At 34.2% G+C, this 21722-nt stretch overlaps 1 long non-coding RNA gene across 3 annotated transcripts in view; it reads right to left on the minus strand.

Moving 5' to 3' along the window:
• Nucleotides 1–4981: 4981 nt before the first annotated feature.
• Nucleotides 4982–21722, minus strand: part of LOC118250585 (uncharacterized) — a 52084-nt gene continuing 35343 nt past the window's right edge. For all 3 annotated transcript variants that reach the window (XR_004779493.2, XR_004779495.2, XR_004779494.2), the window contains exons 7-8: nt 6925–6980; nt 4982–5367 (exon numbers count right to left, since the gene is read on the minus strand). This is a non-coding gene — a long non-coding RNA (uncharacterized LOC118250585). The remainder of the gene's footprint in view (nt 5368–6924; nt 6981–21722) is intronic.

The raw sequence follows: 21722 nt of genomic DNA on the forward strand, positions 1-21722 counted from the left end.
TGTTTGCAAAACTAATCAGTTATCTTAGATCAGTGTGTTCTCAGGAATAAAGAACTTTTTTCTCCATTCTTCATCTGTGTTTTCTATATATTCCATATAACAGAAGGATGGAGAAAATTCCTCCATTTCAGAAGCATATCACATTTTAATAATCACATAGACATCTAAAAAGGTTACACATGAGGAAAAAGCCATCAAAGTTACCTCAGCAGTTTCCACTGATGTTGTGGAGACACTTCCTCCACAAAGATGTTTCATGGATTGTTCACGTACTGCTGTCCCTGTGGTTTTTGTCCTCTCACCCTCCTAGTTCTTCTTTTCTGGCCCAAGCCAGTGTGCCTTTTGCTAAATTCCAGATAGTATTTCATATAATTCAAGTTGTTCATATGGAAAACTGGGGGAATAATGCTCCTAAGAATCCATGGTTTTCTTTATCTGATCAAGCACAGATAATTTTAAGTTTGATTGAAATTTAAGGTGAAAGCAGTAGTAACAAGAAACTAAGAATCAGTTTTCAGGAGTGAGTGTAGAATTTTGCCCAGCTAATAATTTATATAACCAGTTATATTTTGTGGCAACTCTATAGAAATGAATTCTAGGCAGAGATCTTTAGTTAATCTAATTCAATTGAAACAAAGCATTTTATCTATGTAAGACTAATACCATTTGATGAAAATAAGTTATCTAGTTCTGATAACTCATACATACATTAATGATAAATTTAGGATGCACTGACTATAAGAGCTTTTAAAACTGAATAGAATCAAATAAACTCATTTTATTCCAAAACTCTCCTGTAATTGTTCAGGTTAGAACATTGAATGAAATCTCTTCCTTTTCCTGTCTATGTATTATTCATGAAGGCCTAAACCTGGCCCTCTGTGACCATGAAGACTACTTTTTTAAAATTCTAATGTAATCCTACCCTTATGTGCTGAATTATGGAGCCATCAGATCAGCACCCATGGAGTGAGGAATTTCAGATGATTAGAATTCTTAATGATTAGCTCCACAGTATAAGTTCTACATTGCCTCATTTGTATGGAAAAATTCCCCTGATGCTCAGCAGATGCCCTACTGTTGTATTTTAATGAACTGAATTTTAACTCCACATCATTTTAAAAAATCCATCTCAACCCTCATCAAGAATTTTTAATGGAAAATGAAAAGGATGCTGACAAAAATTTCACCATTCTTGTCTGACTCCAAGAAGAATTGCCTCAATCAAGTAACAAGAATTATATTAAGGTAACAGACACATGTGACTTGTTTACAGTTGGAAAAAATGATATATCTCCAATTATTTTGGACACCATCAAAACAATTTTCTGCCACAAAATGCCTCTTTAGTGAACCTTTTCTTTAAAAGTCATAGATTTTACATGATTTGATTTTTCCTTCAAACAAACAAACAAAACCAACAAAAAACAATGTTGCATTTCCATAACAAAAAGGTTTTTATTTATAAATTATTTTTCTATTAAAAATACATATATATGTGTAATATGTATAAAATGTAAGGTGATTATACACATACACACAAGGTTTTATATGTATACATATAATTTATATATATGCACATTATATATATAAAATTTAATTTATATATTTTTTGTTTCATATATATCCTATGCATATGAAATATACAAAGGTTTTAACTGATATAAAAACTTTCTTGTTCCCATTTCAGTTTTGTTAACTTTTTTTTTTTTTTTAACATTTGTTTAAGATTTGTACAAACAATAAAAAAACAACACTAAAAGTAAGTTAAGTTTTCCTTTAAAGAAACGTCATTTGCTGACTGGATCTGCTTGGCGTCATTTATATCCATGCAAATATAGAGCTAGTTGATTTGCTTCAATGAATAATATAATTGACTAATGCAATTGAGAACAAAATTTTGTACCCTAACCTTCCTAGAAGTCAGTTTAATTTTCCAGTGTTAGCAGTTTTATGGTCCAGGTATACTTTAACAGTTAGAAATATTCAATTAATTGTATTTAAGTGACTGTGATTATACTACTTAGTTTCATTCAATTATCATTCCTTCCACAGTTATTTTTTTTCCTCTCTCTCTCTTTTCAAGATGTAATCTATCCAGAAAGTACTGCTGCACCTATTGACTTACAGATCATGTAGGCTATCCAATGTTAGGGCTCATAATCAGGTTTGGTGTTCAATGTTTATAGAGGAAGCAATCATTTGCTGCTATAAATAAATGCTAAATTAGGCATTCCTTTCTGTCCATGAGACATATGCTTTTGTCCAGTCTGCATATTTTTTTCTATGACAAGATCATGACGTAACACCATTAAGAGAGTGTAAAAATAAATGTGTTTTGCATAACTTGATTTTCTAGTATTCAACACCTTAGAACAATCATGAAGCAAAATATTCAATGGGAGAAAGTTAACAAACAACATTTAAAATGAACTAGCTGAAAATTAGAACTTGTCACAGAAAATCAGTTGACCCTTTGAAATTATTGTGTTAACTGTTCCAAAATGAAATTAAATAAGTCTTCATGCGGAATGTCCATTGTGACTCCTGAAAGTTAAGAATATCTTATAAAATACTGGGATGTCTTTATGCAGGTGTTTCCAGATATACCAAGGGCTCTATTTGTTGTTTACTATGGTGGTTTGAGCCCTGCTAGTAATTAAGCCCCCACACAGCTGTTCACTCACTTCACCCCCCAATGGGATGGAAAAGGGAATCAGAAGAGCAAAAGCTGAAAAAATGTGGGTTGAGATAAAGACAGTTGAATATATTAGCAGAAATATGAGTGCACACAAAGCAAAATACGGTATTCATTCACTTCTTTCCATTGGCAGCCAGATGTTTACCCACTACCCGGAAAGCAGGACTCCATCACATGTAACTTTTATATGGAAAGTCATAGAATCATAGAATCATAGAATATCCCGAGTTGGAAGGGACCCATAAGGATCATCAAGTCCAACTCCTGGCACCACACAGGTCTGCCCAAAAGTTTAGACCATGTGACTAAGTGCACAGTCCAATCTCTTCTTAAATTCAGACAGGCTTGGTGCAGTGACTACTTCACTGGGGAGCCTGTTCCAGTGTGCGACCACCCTCTCGGTGAAGAACCTCTTCCTGATGTCTAGCCTAAACTTCCCCTGCCTCAGCTTGACACCGTTCCCATGGGTCCTGTCACTGGTGATAACAAAGAAGAGGTCATCTGCCCCTCCACTCCCTCTCGCAAGGAAGTTGTAGACTGCGATGAGGTCCCCCCTCAGCCTCCTCTTCTCCAGGCTGAACAGGCCCAGTGATCTCAGCCGCTCCTCATACGTCTTCCCCTCTAGGCCCTTCACCATCTTTGTTGCCCTCCTCTGGACACTCTCCAACAGTTTAATGTCCTTTTTGTACTGTGGTGCCCAGAACTGCACACAGTACTCGAGGTGAGGCTGCACCAGTGCAGAGTAGAGCGGGACAATCACTTCCCTCGATCGACTAGCAATGCAAAGTCAAATAAATAACCCTTATTATGGAGGAAGGAAATAACCTTCCTCTTCCTTTCCCTGGGCTTTTTTTTTGTTGCTGTTGAATGCAATGTCATATAACTATGGGATATCCCTTCAGGTTAGCTGTCCCAGATGTTTCACCCCAGCTTGCACACACACCAACCTTCTCACTGGGGTGGACAGTGTGAGAAACAGAGAAGACCTTGATATTGTGCAAGAGTTGTTCAGCAATAGATAAAAAACTGATGTGTTATCAACATTCTTTAAATCACAGATCTTTACATCACAACCATACAGGCTGCTATGAAGAAGATTAACTTCATCTCAGCCAAACCCATGAACATATAGAATTTCTTGAGATGTTCCAATGGGCCTCCAGATACCATTATGGGATAGTATCAGTATCCCTGAGGTCCTGTTTCATAACTTCTAATACAGTCTATATGTCCTGGCCACCCCAGGGCATATCAGATGGTTCTAGACAATTCTGTAGGTCTAGCTACACCCTAAACTCAGAATAGTTGAGTGAGTCACAACCCTTGTCAATGAAACCAAGGGAACCTGGAAGACATGTTGGCTCACTGGTTTGCTGATGTTTACTTTAAGATGACTTTCTTTGACAGACCTAACTATATCTCCATTTATCACAGCAAGAGACTAAACATTTGATTCACATAAAGACACCTAAAATCAAGATACCTAAGTTTTGGCTTTTTAATGAGATATGAGTCTCCTCCAGAAGTTTAACGCATGCTACTAGAAATGACACCAGTGACAAGCTGAATTGAACATGAAAAAGAATATATCACAGTATAGAATAATTTACAGAAGGGAGCAGACATAATGAGGGAGAATGTGGTACTTACACAAACTAAAGGTATAAAAACTTTAAGCATGTAAACAAAAAGACCAGACTTATTTTCATTGTTTTATTAACAAGACAATAAATTAGTCTCCTAAAAGTTACTGCTGATGCTTTTCCCATTTCCTCAAATCTTTTCAAATTGATTGAGCATCCCAAACACTGTTCAGAACCAGGAATGTCATAAATTACAGTGCTTATTTTTAAAGGAATCAGGAATCATTCCTCTAAGGAACAGAAAACTGTATATGTTCACATACAGGAAAAAAAGCTAAAAAAATAATTGCAAGTTTGCATTAATATGCACTTAAAAATATTTCATCACTCTGGATCCTATTTTATCTTTTTAGTGTTGATTTCTTCTTCTTTATTCACATTAATTTATTTACTTCTTGTTTCATTACCATTTGTCATTACAAATGATTTAGCTGTCTCTGTCCATTTCCTTGTGTTTAATTATTTGTGGGTTTAATTAAATTAAATTAAATTAATTAATTTTAATTTTAATTTTGTTTAATTTTATTTTATTTTATTTTATTTTATTTTATTTTATTTTATTTTATTTTCTAATTTTGGTTTGTTAAATATATGTACTTCTGGTCACATATATCTTTCATAGTATTGTTTCTCTTTTTTTTTTTCTGTTTAGCCTACTCTTCATTGTAGATTCCCCTGCCTCCCTCTCCCTCCCCATTTCTCTCCTTGTGTGTCTTCACTTGTCTATCTTTCATTCTTTATCACCTACAGTTCATATGCACATGCATAGATAGTTTCTCTCTCTCTCTCTCTCTCTCTCTTTTTTTTTTTCTTTTTTTCCCTGTCAAGGGCTCTATCTCCTTTCTTTCCATTTTGCTTTATCTCAGACACATTTTCTTGTGATTGCTGATTTCATTAAAGAATGGAGGATGTTGAATGTATTCTTGTTCCAATGACCCCTTTTCAGGCTTGCACAGGCTGAACACGTAATTGATTCATGTCTTAGTCCTGAATTCAAGCTCCTGTGGAACAGCTAGCTGAGATCTGAAACATAAGGAGGTAACATTTGCAGATAGCCTATTTTAATAGACATTTTGAAATATTTTTCATGATTTTGTACGGGACGACATGTTCATCAAAGTTGTACAACTTAATATCTTTAAGTTATTTGTTTAATGTCCTTAAGACATTAAGACACAGGATAGCCAAATCTGTATTACTTTGTCAAAGGAACCCTTTTAAAAAGATCAAATGTCTGAACACTGTGGAAGACTAGTTTCACTTTTACTTTTAAAAGATAAGATCAAGCATCTGCCAAAATACATTATTCACAATGAAACATTTCACTGATTCTGTACTGTAGATACCTTGAGGCCTATATCTTCTGGCAGTATTACTGCAGCAGCAAAGCTGCCAAGAGGGAAGGGTTATTTACAATCAGTGGGAACAACTCTTCTCTGATGCTGGGCAGGTTTTTGAAACTTAGCTTGTATATTGGAAAATTGAGAGAATTCCCCTGTATGTTTTATCTCAAAGGACAGCAGGGAGTTTCAGTGAATATTTTTCTTTCTTTGATTTTGCTATCCAGGTACCTCTGGTGACATGACCTGTTTCTTTTATCCTCCTTTCTTAAAAACAAATAAATAAATAAATAAAACCCACTTCTCTCTTCTACAATTTATCATCTTTTTATTAAGCATAAGTTTGCCTTCTTGCTTTTCAGTGTAGTGAAAATTCAGTGAGATGAGATGAGATAGGTATCAAAGTATGCTTAACCTTCTAAGTTGAATTTTATTTTTGGTTATGATGGATTTCCAAAATTGAAATGTTATATATACATTAAAAAAAATAGTTTCCTCCTATTCTTATCAGCTGCATGAGGTGTTATCTAAGATACAAAGATTACTTCTTGCCAGAAGTAATACAGAGCAAGATATTTCCTTTCAATCTTAGGTACTTTGAAGGAATACAATCTAAGACAAGTTTGAGTATAACTTAACCTCTCAAAAAATATGAAAACCAGGAGTTTGTACAAAACCTTATGTCTAGAGACTGTAAAAATGTAGCAACCCAAAATTCTTAATCCCTTTGGGAAGGTCCAGGTGTTGAATCCTATCCCTTCTCTGCAAGTCTTGCAGATCTAGAATTCTCTGTTCATAGTGCTGAGGTCACTCCTCTAAAATTGTAGTGTTCTGAAATTTGTTTTCTGGTATTTTATTTCCACTTGCAGTCATCAAATATTGTTTTTCCAACAAGCAAAGCCTCAGTGTACTTGTTATTTTGATGTCAGTTACACAGAAGCCAGAAGGCTTGGTATTTCTTACACTTAGCAGCATCAATGAGATAGCGTGGAGTTAAGAGGCTCTAGACTAAGAATATATTATTTTCTCCAATTAAAAACTACCCAGGGAGCTGGGTTAGACAAGGGAAATAAGAATTTCAAAGGAATTTGAATAAGATAGAAAAGTAAATAAATGTCAATTTCTTCTCACTAATTAACAAAATTATTCAATTTTCAGCCATAAATACTAATTAACATATGTACCATTTATAATCTGTGTTTGCGTACATAACAAAGTATGTAATAATCATAGTTCTCACCTGAGATAAAACATCAAGTTTAGGAGTGGCAAGCATGAGACAGTCTTCTTTGTTCTCTGTAGGGCCAGGGGAGATATGAAGGTATGCAGTAAATCATTCCAGCCTAAAACAACTATCTAAGACAAAAATAGCTGCTTCCTACAGATCTTTTAAAAAAGTTTATGATTATGAAAAGTTTAGATTGTCGAGGAGTCTAAATAGATTAGTTTATAGTAATCCCTAAACTTTAAATAGCTGGAGCTAGCTAGGAAGCCTCTCAGTTGGGACTAACAGATGGAAGTGAGTGCTGCTATCAAAGGCAGAAAGTTTAGAGAATATTTCACATTTCTGGCTATCATATCTCTTTGTATATTTAGCAGATTTGGCATCAAATATAGTTCAAGTGACTATTTCTTTTTATAGCGAATAGCATAGCATAGCATAGCATAGCATAGCATAGCATAGAATAGAATAGAATAGAATAGAATAGTTCAATCAGAAGGGAACTACAAATATCATCGAGTCCAACTGCTTTACCACTCCAGGACTAACCAAAAGTTAAAACATTATGATTAAGAGCACTATCCAAATGCCTCTTGAACACTGACAGACATAGGACATCAACCACCTCTCTAGGAAGTCTGTTCCAGTATTTGACCACCCTCACAGTAAAACAATTTTTCCTAATATCCAGTCTGAACATCCCCTGGTGCAGCTTTGTGCCATTCCCAGGTGTCCTATCACTGGTTACAAGGGAGAAAAGACTGGCACTTCCTTCTTCACCTCCCCTTCTCAGGAAGTTGTAGACAGTAATGAGATCACTTCTTGGCCTACTTTTCTCAAGACTAGACAGCCCAAGTGTCCTCAGCCTCTCCTCGGAGGACATGCCTTCCAGCTATTTTACCCTTGCCCTCCTCTAGATGCATTCAAGTATCTTATTATCCTTTTTATATTGTGAAAGCACCACTCCTGTTGTTTTTTGCTAAAATTAGACATACATATAAATAAAAGAAACAGTAGTTCCTTTCTGGCAAACCACATAATAACTGGTGGTGGTGAATAGCATCTCTGAATAACAACTTGTCTTTATCACTCTAATCCATCCAATAAGTCTAAGGTCTTGAGTTAGTCAAACTTTATAAAGAGAAGACTATACAAAGAGAAGATAAAATTATTCAAAGGAAGCACTAATTTTTCATTAACGTTGGGCATATAACTTATCAAAGTTTAATTAAGTATATTTTAAATATTTGCCTAATGGAATCCAAGTATCTCTGTTCTGATGGGACAAAAATATTGCATTAATATCACAAAAATATTGCATTAAAAATATATCTCAGAGCAGTTTTCAGAATTATTGTTATTAATATATACTTGTGCACATGGCTGTTGTAGACTCTCAGTTAAAAAATGCTGCCTAGAAATCACTAGAGTAATTTATTTCTAATTTATTTTAAGCCTCAATTAACAACAGAAAAAGTTATGATATTGATGATGATATTAATGATATTGATGATATTGAAAATGATATTTTTTTCTTAATCGTAAAGGGATAACATGAGAAATAGAAGGCACTGCTTAAATACTATTGCTTTTCCTTGCATGAGATTTTCATTGTAGTTGAGAACTTGCTTATCTGTTTCTATATGTTGATTATATTTAAGGATGAAGCCAACATTTCTTCCAGTTTCTATACCAGCATATCTCCCTTAGCATTTTTATGTGATTGTACAAAACATGGACACTTTCAATTCTGATTATTTTTATCTTTAAGAAAATAGAAGATAACATAAGTTTTCACAAAGAGTGAACATAACTATGATGGAGATATCTTGTGAATGTCTGAAGCTTGGTAGGATGTCTAACTAATACAGAATATAGCATTAATATTCCTGAGATATCTACATATGATTTTTTTTTTTTTTCAAACACTGATGTACTCCTTATGCTTTTATAAAATAATATCTCTCTTTCAGGTAGCAATATTTGCCTTTAAAAATGAAAAATATAACCACAGTATAATTTTTTGAATCAATAACATCTCAATGTTGATCACAGACCTAAGTGTGTTTTCAGTAGTGTCCAGTGATGGATTTCTTTTTGTTGTTGTTGTTGAAATCATTTTTAAAAATATTTTTTATTTTCATATTAGTTTTTTTCAATAAACATTTAAAATGTTTAATATTAATTTAAAATGGCTGACTGTTTTTTTATAGGATTCTGAGTGCATTTCATAGAAATAACACAGTATCAACATTTTATAGGTATCCTAGAATCTTACATTACAGTTTAAATTGTGCTCAGGAATGCAATTTTCCTTGCATGAAGGTTGCCGGGCAACAGCACTCACAAAATTTTTATTGACGAGAAACGTAGCTCTGTGTGGTCTCAGGAAGAACAATATATTTTCATTTTTATGTTTATAAGAAAGTAAACATTAACTTTAATCCCCTTGCATACAGATATAATAGTAAGAAAAAACTGACTGGTATTTTATTATACTTCCTTCACTTAAGCTACATTGCTTTTTTTTCATAGCAGTGCTTCAAGACACTTACTAATGCAGGGAGGTGTTGGTATCAGGAAAATGCACCTTAAATTTATGATCAAAATTAATTGTATGTTTGACCACTTTGTAAAATTTGACCTTTTAAAATGCTTTGGTTTTCTGGTGTGGGGAAAGAAAAAAAGCAATTTTGGATTAGAATATGTGACTATAGCTAAAATATAGTTATCTATGATAGAAAGCCATATTTAAAATGTGTAGGTAAAACCACATCCACACATATAGCTTTTACATCTAAAGTTTTATGGTCTGAGTGAAAAATATGAAGAAAAGCATATGCAGAATCCTCTGAGAAACATAAAACAAGGCAACTATATTCCATTTTGTATAAGTTTCCAGAGGAAAACAAAAACAAAAGCAAAAAATAAAATTATATTTTTTTATGAAGTTCATACTGATTATCTCATGAGTGAAGAGTTATTTCAAATTAATTTGAAGAAGGTTAGCTTGAAGAAGGCATAGGAATACAACAGTAAATTCAGGCATATGTAGAATGAGTGTAATTAAAAAAGAAATAAATGGAAATATTTTTAGAGATGTAATGGAGATTATACTTTTAATACTGTTTGATATTAGAGAAGAAAATTAAACAGAAAATATGATAGGTAAATAGCAAGCTAAATACAAAACTTTTGCATCTGGTTAGATAAAAATGATTCTTAATGCATTAGAGCCACAGATGACTTACAAGAATAAGTTTTACATTTCTGTATGGGTATTTCAAAGGTTGCATGAAATGAAGTTTCTCTTCTGATCCATATCAATTTGTAAAGGTAGGCAATTCAGCTCACTTCATGAACTATATTCTTATGAAGCATAACAAAATCCTATTTACCAGTAAAATCCATTTAAATTAAAATCAAAGTGTAATCTTCGTACGAATCACTACTTGTACCATAATGATGAAATGAGATCAGATACCTATGCTGTACATTTCTGTATCCTGATTATTTTTTACTCAGAAGAAATTATCCACAGTGCAAAAGCTTCAGGAAGGTCACAGAACGTGTGTTTTTTTGTTTGTTTGTTTTTCCTCTGCCAAACTATTCAAGCAATAAACTATACTAGGCACCATTTGACAAGTTGCTTGTGTACCCGGTTAGTGAGACAAATATAGCTCCCTCCTTCAGAGAGAGAAATTACCTTTGTTCCTTTACTTAAATATCTCTTTAAAATAATTTTAGAAAAAGAATAAATATCTTTATTTCTTTATTAAGACTTTGTGTTAGTACTATCCAACAAGAAATAATTCCATCCCCTGGTATTACCTGATTTTTCAGAGGTATTGGGAACTTCAGGTAAATGAACAGGAGCTGAAAATCTTTCTGAAAATCAGATCAGACCCAAAACTACCTGTGGTCAGTTACCTTTTACCTGGTTACCTTTTTGGTTATGCTTCTCTTTTAACTTGAAGTGACTCCTAATAAATATTTGTCCAGGTGGTTTATAATGGGATATTTTCTGTAATAGGTTCGCTCTTGTGGTAAAATTTTAACAAAACTTCAGTTCTGTTTCTCCAAAACATTTAAGCACATGCTTACTATTGAAATCTTTGATCAAGAAAAACATTCACATGCTTGGTTTTACAAATATGCTTTTTTTGTTGTTGTTATTAAAAAATTAAATGTGTATTAGACAATCATTTTTCTACTAAAAATGAAGTACAAAAAAAATTACTTTCATTTAAACATTTTCAATTAAATAGGATGCATAGTTCTAGATAGACAAGCACATATAGCAATACAAAATTGTTCATGATGAGAATCACAGAATCACAGAGTCACAAAATGGTTGAGGTTGGAAGGGACCTCTGGAGATCATTTAGTCCAAACCCCACTGCCAAGCAGGGGCACCTACAGTATCGCATCTAGGATCGCATCTAGGATCGCACAGGATCGCATCTAGGCAGGTTTCGAAGGAGACGCCACAGCCTCTCTGGGCAACCTGTTCCAGTGCTCTGCTACCCTCACAGTAAAGTGCCCTTTCATATTCAGCTGAAATTTCCTGTGCTTTAGTTTGTTGCTTCTCATTGTGCTGGCCACAATCAAAAAGAGTCTGTCCCCATCGTCTTGACACCCTCCCTTCAGATATTTATACGCATTGATAAGTGAGAACATATTTAGAGGTATTTTAAGGGATCAAAATTTTTGGAATAAAGCAGCTAGAATATATTTGATTCAAGATTATAAATGTTTGTTTTAAGAAGAATGAAAGTACTCTGCTTTATAATAAGACAGTAAAAGCAGAGTAAACAACTCAGTTGTGTGATGCTTGATATTGATAAATATTGAGGTTTGTTAGATGAAAAAATGTGCTGTTTCCACCCACACCCCTCAGTTAAACATTTGCATCAAATTTTCAAATTCCTATGATGTTTTAGACATTTTTTTTTAATGATAAGAAGGTGCTATGTTTATTCTAAGCTATAAAAAGCTGTGGTGTTTTTTTTTTTTTTTTTTTTTTTAACTACAAATAAAAGAAAAATCTTGCTACCTAAGGAAAAGTATTACATAATGGCAAATATATAATCATTCCATTGCTTGGAATTGCAAAGATGTTTAGGGGTTGAACCTGCATGTCAAGCTAAATTTCAGAAGACCAAATACCAGCTAAAATAAAGCTTTTATTGACTTCCATATGTTGCACTTTCATATAGATTTCTTGTGGGGTATATCACTGTAAAAGGTCTTAATTGTTAATTGATTTAATTTAGGAAGTCAATTACCTTTTTTTTTTTTAATAGAACCAAATTAAAGAGTCCAAACAACATATTTGTTTAGATCTACTTACTTACATAGAGCCTTTTGGAAGCTTCTTATCATTCTAACAAGGGATAATCCATCATAAGATAATTTTTCAGCAGCAAACCCCCTTCTCTTGAAACTGAAAGTTCATTGAGATTTTTGCCTGGGCCACTGTAAGTTGTAAGTAGAATAATGTCAGAAGAGATTCGACTGATTCTGTCACTTCCTACTGAAGCAGCCATTGAACATTGTTCCTTGAGACATCTCACTGACTACAATGTTAGGAAAAAAAATAAATAAAAATTAGATCTTGCAAAGTGGAAGTTCCACATCGGTGGAACAAAGAAAGTAAAAAAAAAAATAATAAAAAAAAAATATTTGTGTGAATATCAAAATATATTAATTTAGAATTTTAACTTTCCTGATTTTTATACCTAAACTGTGAAAGCTCTTAGTTTTGCAATAACTAATATACACTGTTTACAGTATAACCCTGCCTAAGTGAACCCCACGTATATTGGTAAATTAAGTGTTGGTTTTGAGGCTTGTTTATACATTCTGTTACATATTGTATTAAGTGGGCAAATAGTTTTACATCTCAACAGAATGTATTTTTCCTTATGGTACTTCTACTTGCATGTGGTTGAGGAATACATTCTTTGTCTGTGTCTGCTTCCAGTTTGGGTATCACTATAGTCCCATCATATTTGAAAATAATAGGACTAGAGACTGAAATTTTCTGTAACTTTTAATTGTTAACAAAATATTAACGGATGTGATGATTTAATCATGATTTCTTGTAAAGGAAACAATTGTTTTATGAACATAAAATGGTATGGTTAGTTGTACTGTCAAATATTTAAATAGGTATAATATCTATTTGTGCTTATTTAGTATTTCAGAAAACTGAAAATTAAGTGAACAAGTCAAAAAAAAAATGCATTGATCACTATTTGAATAAACATAACTGCACTTATTTGCAAACAGGCCTTCTCCTAGAAAAATATAAAGTACCTTATGTGACACAGAAATGAACTGAATCTGACCCGATTCAAGTTTCACATGAAATATATGAAATATATCAGTAAGGAAAATGTCAGAACTTTTATTTTATTTTCATATGCACAGTAAAACACATGCAGTATTCTTTGTTTTGTGAATCAAGTCATTTCAAGGAATTCAGTCAAGGCAAGAAAATGTCAGCCCAGTGCATTTTGTTCGAGTGCACAGAACTTTTATGATGGTACCATCCATTTTCTCATCAGTCTACAGATAAAATAAGGCAGTCACCAACTTGTCTATTTAATACTCAAACTACTAGGAGAAATTCATGTGTTGTATTAGCTGTGGGTCATGCCAGAAGTTCATAATTGCAATAAACACTTTACAACAATAAACAGTTTGAGAAAACAGCAACAACAACTCAATTTGCAGCAATTAAACAGTGAAATAAAAAAGTGAGAGAAAACATTTAGACATTAGAATATTGTTAGGAATTGGTGAATTATTAGTAGAGTGATTTTTATATTTTATTTTTAACCTTATTTGAATGAAGTATGTTCTACTGACTCTGAATGCTTTAGGAGTGGGGAAATACCTCTCCTCCCCTCAAAAAGTATCCATCCAACAGAGCCCATGTTTTGGCAGACACACTGCCAAAACACTAAGAACTGAATGTCTCTAGAGAGATTATTCTTACCAAATTCTCTCCACAAATTATCAAAGAGATATTAATGAACACCCCAGACTTTCAGGTGGAAAGACGTAAACAAATTAATCTCCCCCTTCAAAAGTTGTGTTCTCCCCTCTTGAGACAAAAGAATAATTGAGGCTGGGCAGGATCTCAGTCTCCAATCCAACCTCTTGCTTTAAAGCTGGGCTAGCTCTGACATCAGAGCAGTTTGCTTAGAGCTTTGGTTGGCTAGATCTTTACAGCCTCCAGGGATGAAGATTACACAATATCTTTAGGCAACCTAGCAAAAACCTTTTTCTGATATTGAGTCAGATCATCTCCTGTTTCAGTTTATGATAATTATTTTGTGGCCCCTACAGTGTGCTTCAGTAATGAGTTTGGCCCTCTTCTCAGTCATGTCGTCTCAGGTACTGGGAGGCATGGAAAAATATACTGACTCTTCCATTGCTACTAAATACATACCCAAAACAGTCCCAATTATTGCAACCTTTGGTCTGCAACAAAAGTATAGTTGCAGTTTGTGCAAGACTTCATACAGTGATGCTTTGCTGCAGGGAGCAGCAGAAGCATACTAGGATGGGAATAGGCATGTCTGCAACACAGAGCAGGCCAGGGCCAGGCGCCTGAGTTTAAATGTAGGCCCCAAGGCTTGTCACAACTTTTCCTCACACAGCTTTTTTCTCAGTGGCTTTTTGTGTGTGTGCGCGCGCGCATGCGTGTGTGTGTGTGTACGTACTTCTTTGTACCTTAGAAGGTATAAAGAAGGTACAAAGAAAGTACGTTCACCTTACCTGTGAAGAAAAAATGTATTCAGCTGAGTGATGTGTATTGAGTATCTTAGACGTTGTAAGATAAACAAGTTGTTTACTGATACAAGGTGTACATCAAGGTACAGATTATTTACATTTATTTCACAAACAAGTCTGCAGTGGAGAAAATTGTTTTCACCTGGTTTTGCAAACTGGGGCAGAAAATCAATTATGTTGGTTATGCTTTGTGTGAATGGGCTCCCACAACTACAGCAGTTAAGCAGCCAGATACCAGTTGAATAAAGGAACCTTTTCATTACCGTTAAAATGCAGGCTGAATTGCATTTCGAAGATTCTAATACAGACTAATTTAAATCACTCCTTGGCAGTTTGTGTCGGAATAAAGAAGTATGCTGTTTCAATGACTGATAAATTTAAGTATTTGATAAGGCCTTTCATTTAATGTCCCAACCAATACGTCTTTCCATTAATCACCTAAGAATAAATGCTCCTTTTTGATTTATTACCACTTAAAAGTTATTACTTGCGTTACTAAAGAGTGGCAACCTGCAAAAATGGAATACCAGTTCTTTCTCAGTGATTTCTTATTCCAACTCTCTTTTATTCTGTGGATGTTAAGCAATCCAGAGAGCATGCAGTCAAAACCGTTTTTTATCTATTTTTTTCTGCTAAACCGTATTTACTTTTTGTCATGTCACAAGAATCACGTTTTGCCATAATCTCTAGTTTGATGGTGAACTCAGTTTTACTTTGAAGTGTGTTTAAAGTGGGAAGAGGGGAATAAGAGATTGTGCAAGCTGATTTTAACATGTTTCACGTTTAATAGAGTTTTTAAATTAAATGTTCTGAAAGATAAGTAAATCCTATGTGCATTTTTTGGAATTGTGAAACAATACATTTTCTAGACTGGCCCTTGGAGAGAGTTAGTTGACTAATTTTTTAACCCTACATAGGAAGAATTACAGTTTTTGTTCTCCTTCTAGAGGTATTTTTATGTAAAATGGAACGCTAGTTCAAGTTTTAATTTTCTCAGACTACTATTGTTTTTGAAAAAAAATAATTATGAACTTTAAAGGAAATGCAACCAAAGATTCCTTCCTTTCTTTTTATGGTCACATAACCAACTGCTTGATTTGCCTCTTGGGATCTCTTCAATTTATAGCTCCTTTAATTTTGGTAAGTCCTGGTTAAACAGGAAATTCTGCCTTCTTGTAATCACTGTGGAGCCTCAGTAAGTGAGGTGAAAAATTATATATAGTATTGTCATTGTTAATAAATGATAGAAGTATGATAAAATGATAAAAAGAAAAACTAGTTATGACAATCAGGGCTAGACTTACATTCTGAAAAACAAATGGGCTTTGTTCTAAGAATTTGTTCTTTTTTTGTATCCTGAAAGAAGCTTTTAGTCAATACTCTGCTGATAGCATTACTCAGCAACAACTGAAACATTGGTGTGTTATTAACATTATTTTCGCCCTAAATCCAAAACACAGTACCATATCAGCTACTATGAAGAGAATTAACTCTGGCCCAGCTGAAACCATGACAGTAGTCAAATGAGAAATCCAATTTTTTAAGGCGTAAAGTTTGAGAGATGGTTGTTTAACAGTGGATTACTTGTGCCTTGGTTACTGTCTCTATAGAGTAATATAATTGGTGAATTATAATTCATACTGAAAAAATTTACAGCAGCAAGGTTTTCAGATGTTTTCTGTATATAAAAGGACAGTATATGTGACAATTTTTCACAGTTTTCTTAAAAATTCGTTTGAAGGAAAAAGCTGATCCACTCTTTTATATTTTAAAGATACTGAGACTTCCATTCTATTTGAAATCACACTTAACTGCACACCCAAAGAAGTGGAAGATCAATATATGAAAAGTATTCTTTGAAAGCTTAGCAGTAAGATAGTACTTCATAGGCAGCTTCAGTATGCTTTTTATTTCACACACATTTTCATCATCGACCAGAAAAATCCCATTTGAATTAAGCCAGGCAAATCCTGCTGTTCAAACTCTTTTTCATTAATCCTAACCTGCAGATAAATATACAAAAGGGCTCAGTCTTGGAGACTGCAGAAAGGATTACTATAGCCAGTTGTCCTCATCTTTTGGAGGGTTGGCATGTGGTGGAAAGAGCTCTGCCCACTGCTTTTAAACAGTCAACTTTGCTGGGAATTTTTCTCAAACTCCTAATTATCTTGGATTCCATCACAAGGAAAATGTATTGTAGGGAAATATGTGTATGTAGCATGTAGAGAATATTTAAAGCAATAAGTAGGAAGTGAGACAGAGGGAGAATACAGGGATATTCTAGCAGTTTTGCCTTGAATCAAAGACAGGTGGAAGGGTGGAAGGATAATAAATGCTTACCTAAAAAAAAAAAAAAAAAGATCGAGATCAACAATTTCTTAAATTCTAATCTCCAACAGACTTCTACCTACATAGTCTCCAATGTCACATTTGCTTAGAGCAGAGGCTCAGAGGGTGAGCTATACTGACTTGTACCTTCCTTCTGCACTTCAGCACAGCAAACAAGTTGCTGTAATTTAGTTTTATGCAGGGATGTTCAGGACTAACAAAAAAGTTTCCTGATAGTCTTCCTAAGCAAAAACCCTCCTATTTCCAAAATAATGATCAAGAAGTGCATAGTCATTTCCTAGAATATGTTCCTTCTTCAGCTAGTTACCATTTTCAAGCTGATTTACAGAAATATGTGTTCATTAAGTCAGATGTTAGTTCTACTTTTTTAAATTAATATATTTAATATTTTTTTTTCACTCTAAGAAACCTGAAGGTAGAAAGAAAATATGTATGGCTTAGATATTTACAGAAACATACTTTGTCTGTGAATAATTTTTCACTCACAGGAAACACAGTTGTTTTTTAATAGTGCATTAATAAGTTCCTTTTATCTTAGTTTAGTTTAATTTAGTCGAGTTTTTACTCTTCTACACTGTAGTATTACTTAATCATAGTGAATTGTGCAAATGGGACTTGAGCAATCAGGAGTTTATTAAGTCTACAACCCTAGACATTTTTATGAACTTTTCAGGTAGCTTTACCACTTTTTTTTTTTTTTTCACATATGATATTTTCAGCTTTTACTGGAAAGTTAGAGTGATAATTAATGGATAAAACCTAAATTTAGAGAGATTTTATGTTATTTCATCTATTTATATGAAATCTGATCTTATATTTCTGTTAATTTCAGCAGATCTAACCATGTGAGCAAGCAGGTCACAGCCATTGTCTTAAATGCTATTGAACATAGAGCTAAGAAAAAATAAAAGTCAATTTAATTGGCTATAATCAGAGTTTATCTTTAAATCTGTATGCAGAAAGGATCTATATGTATTGTTGCACAAATAATTTTACTTTTATCATTTCCTATTTTGAATGTTCTTACTTAGCAGTCTAAGTCTTTAATAAGTTTTTGTATTTAATAATGGAATTCATTAAAATTCATTCAGTTTTTTGAAAACAGATTCAGTGAGTTTAAAAGTCTAATCATTTACACTGAAGAATGAAATGACTACATTGTCTTGAGATTAGCCCTACAGAATATATTTATTATTATAGGACCAGTGAATTGACTTGATAAATTATGTTGAAAATCACCTTAATATGTAAATATATAGTACATACTTGAAAATACAGTAGAATGATGGAGCATTTCATCATTTATTATAGGAATTGATAGCATGTGCCAAAGGCAAGCAACGAATGGGCTAAATATATTCTAAGTAAACTACGTGAGATTTGCTTCTCCTCAAAAGCATATGGAAATTACTGTTTGCAAAGAGAAAATAGTCTTTTTTTTTTTTTTTCTGTGAAAGTAATCAAAATTTAACTGAGAAGTCTGTCATATTCATGATCACAATTATTGTATATTTGGTATTTGCTCCATTAACAGGAGAAGGTAAAGTGTATTGTAAAGAAATATGTATAGATTTATTTTCAAATGAAACTTGTCCAAATTCCCATGAGCATTTAGTAAAAATTAGAAAAAAAGTAAAATTGACTTTTCTGGGGAAGAGTAAACAAACTGAATTTATTCTGTACAAAAAAAAATATATATATATATATATATGATTTTTTTTTTCACTTGAGAATATGACAGTATAAAATAATGCTTTACTTATTTCAAAAGAATCACAGAATCACAGAATCCTGTAGATTGGAAGAGACCTCCAAGATCATCTAGTCCAACCTCTGACCTAACACTAACAAGTCCTCCACTAAACCATATTACTAAGCTCGACATCTAAACGTCTTTTAAAGACCTCCAGGGATGGCGACTCAACCACTTCCCTGGGCAGCCTATTCCAATGCCTAACAACCCTTTCAGTAAAGAAGTTCTTCCTAATATCCAACCTAAACCTCCCCTGGTGCAACTTTAGCCCATTCCCACCCATCCTGTCACCAGGCACATGGGAGAATAGACCAACCCCCACCTCTCTACAGCCTCCTTTAAGGTACCTGTAGAGTGTGATAAGGTCGCTCCTGAGCCTCCTCTTCTCCAGGCTGAACAACCCCAGTTCCCTCAGCCACTCCTCATAAGACTTGTTCTCCAGACCCCTCACCAGCTTCGTTGACCTTCTCTGGACTTGCTCGAGCACCTCCATGTCCTTCTTGTAGCGATGGGCCCAAAACTGAACACAGTACTTGAGATGCGGCCTCACCAGAGCCGAGTAAAGGGGGACAATCACTTCCCTAGCTCTGCTGGCCACACTGTTTCTTATGCAAGCCAGGATGCTGTTGGCTTTCTTGGCCACCTGAGCATGCTGCTGGCTCATATTCAGCTGACTATCAACCAATACTCCCAGGTCCTTCTCTGCCAGGCAGCTTTCTAACAACTCATCTCCCAGCCTGTAGCGCTGCTTGGGGTTGTTGCGCCCCAGGTGCAGGACCCGGCACTTGGCCTTGTTGAACCTCATACAGTTGGCCTCAGCCCATCGGTCCAGCCTATCCAGATCCTCCTGCAGAGCCTTCCTACCCTCAAGCAGATCGACACACGCACCTAACTTGGTGTCATCTACAAACTTACTGAGGGTGCACTCAATCCCCTCATCCAGGTCATCGATAAAGATATTAAAGAGAACTGGCCCTAGTACTGAGCCCTGGGGGACTCCACTAATGACCAGCCTCCAGCTGGATTTAACTCCCTTCACCACGACTCTTTGGGCCTGGCTACCCAGCCAGTTTCTAACCTAGCGAAGTGTACGCCAGTCCAAGCCAAGAGCAGCCAGTTTCTTGAGGAGAATGCTGTGGGAAACGGTGTCAAAAGCCTTACTGAAGTCAAGGTAGACCACATCCACAGCCTTCCCCTAATCCACCAGGCACGTCACTTTGTCATAGAAGGAGATCAGGCATCTCAATTAATTGTATAGAACTTATTATTATAATATTGTTTAGTACTTACCTAGCAAATTTTCCATGAATTCAGTTTGACATCAGATCATAATGGTTATTTTTATTAGATTCTTGCTGTGCTCTGTGTATCTATGCATGTATGAGTGTGTTATATACATAGAAGACTTTCTGAAGCTAGAGTTATGAGGGGTATGCCCCAGTACTAGTCCACCCCATAGAATACTGTGTATGGCCCTGAGGCACTGAAATATATTCTCCCAAAGGAGTTGAGTTTTGAAGGCATTTCTTCCCATTGTTCTCTTTGACAGTGTGATATTTCTGAGCTTCTCAGCAAAGACCTAGAAAAAAAATAGGAAGGAAAAGAAGGAAAGACCTAGAAATACATATATATATTCACAAAACAAAAATAACTACTTTTAGTATTTTTCTGCAGATTATCAGAAAGAAGATGCATATTTAACTGTATTTATTTCAGCTGTATGTCATGGTCTTGGACTTTCTTTTAAAGATAGAAAACCACTGTCAAATGAACCAGTTTCCTACCCTGGAAATAGAGATCTGGCATTATCCATGTACTAACCACCAGAGAGTTTGCTAGGCTGCCAAATGTTAATTAAATGTAAATATAATCATTCAAATTCTTTTGCCTGTTTTTATCCGGTGTTTGTGACTAAGATGTTGGAAGGCAATTTTATTGACTCTGGCCCTTACTTTATACTCACAAAAAATAAATTAGATTCTCTTTGTGACTATAGTTGGAGGACATGAAAAGTGCTAAACTGAAAGAAAAATCTGAACACGTTTCATTCTTGCTTACTAAAAAAAAAAAACAACCAACCAACCAAACAAACCAAAAAAACCCACACACCTATAAGTAATTCTGAAACAATTCTATTCCACCACCAGGAAAAAAGGGTTGGGGAGTCTTCTATAATCGCATGACAAGATCAATATTGATACAGTATTAAAAGAAGCTCATAAAAGCAATAATCCTTTTATATAGCTTTAAAGGTGTCTTGGAGATTAAAACCACTATATTTTGCTGTGCTTACTCAGGACTTTTTCCACATTAGGCAGCCTTAAATAGATAACACTCCCTGAGGATGAAATTGAATGATTTTTCTCTTTTTCTTTGCAGTGTCTGTACAGGAAGGAAAGCTTTAAGTATTTGAATGATATACAGCTCTCCCAACACAGATTTCCAATACATACATACATATACATTTAACTTTGTTGGTGGTTATCTTTTAATGTATATATAAGCTGAAGACTAAGGACAGTAATAATTTGGGGGGTTTATAAGAAAAATCTAAAGTCTACTATGCACTTCACAAAACTATTGTGGGTTATTTACAAATCTCTGTGGTCATTTTCTCACGATGTTATGATTTAGTTACAGCTTCCATATACAGATTATAGATATTTAAGAAAGCTATATTTTCACTTACAGCAGAAAAAAAAAAACAACACACACACAAAAAAAACTGTGAGGTAACTTTGAGTATATCTGTAGATTGTAAAGACAGTTTATCACCATGGAATAGGGAAATAGTTCAGAATTTCAAATTTGCTTGTTTGTTTGTTTTTATAAATAGTCCTTAAATTCACATCTTTTATTATTAATTATTATTATTATTTATTTATTTATTTATTTATTTCACTCAAAA

The sequence above is a fragment of the Cygnus atratus genome, chromosome 1 (genome assembly GCF_013377495.2).
Source record: "Cygnus atratus isolate AKBS03 ecotype Queensland, Australia chromosome 1, CAtr_DNAZoo_HiC_assembly, whole genome shotgun sequence".
NCBI lineage: Eukaryota > Metazoa > Chordata > Aves > Anseriformes > Anatidae > Cygnus > Cygnus atratus.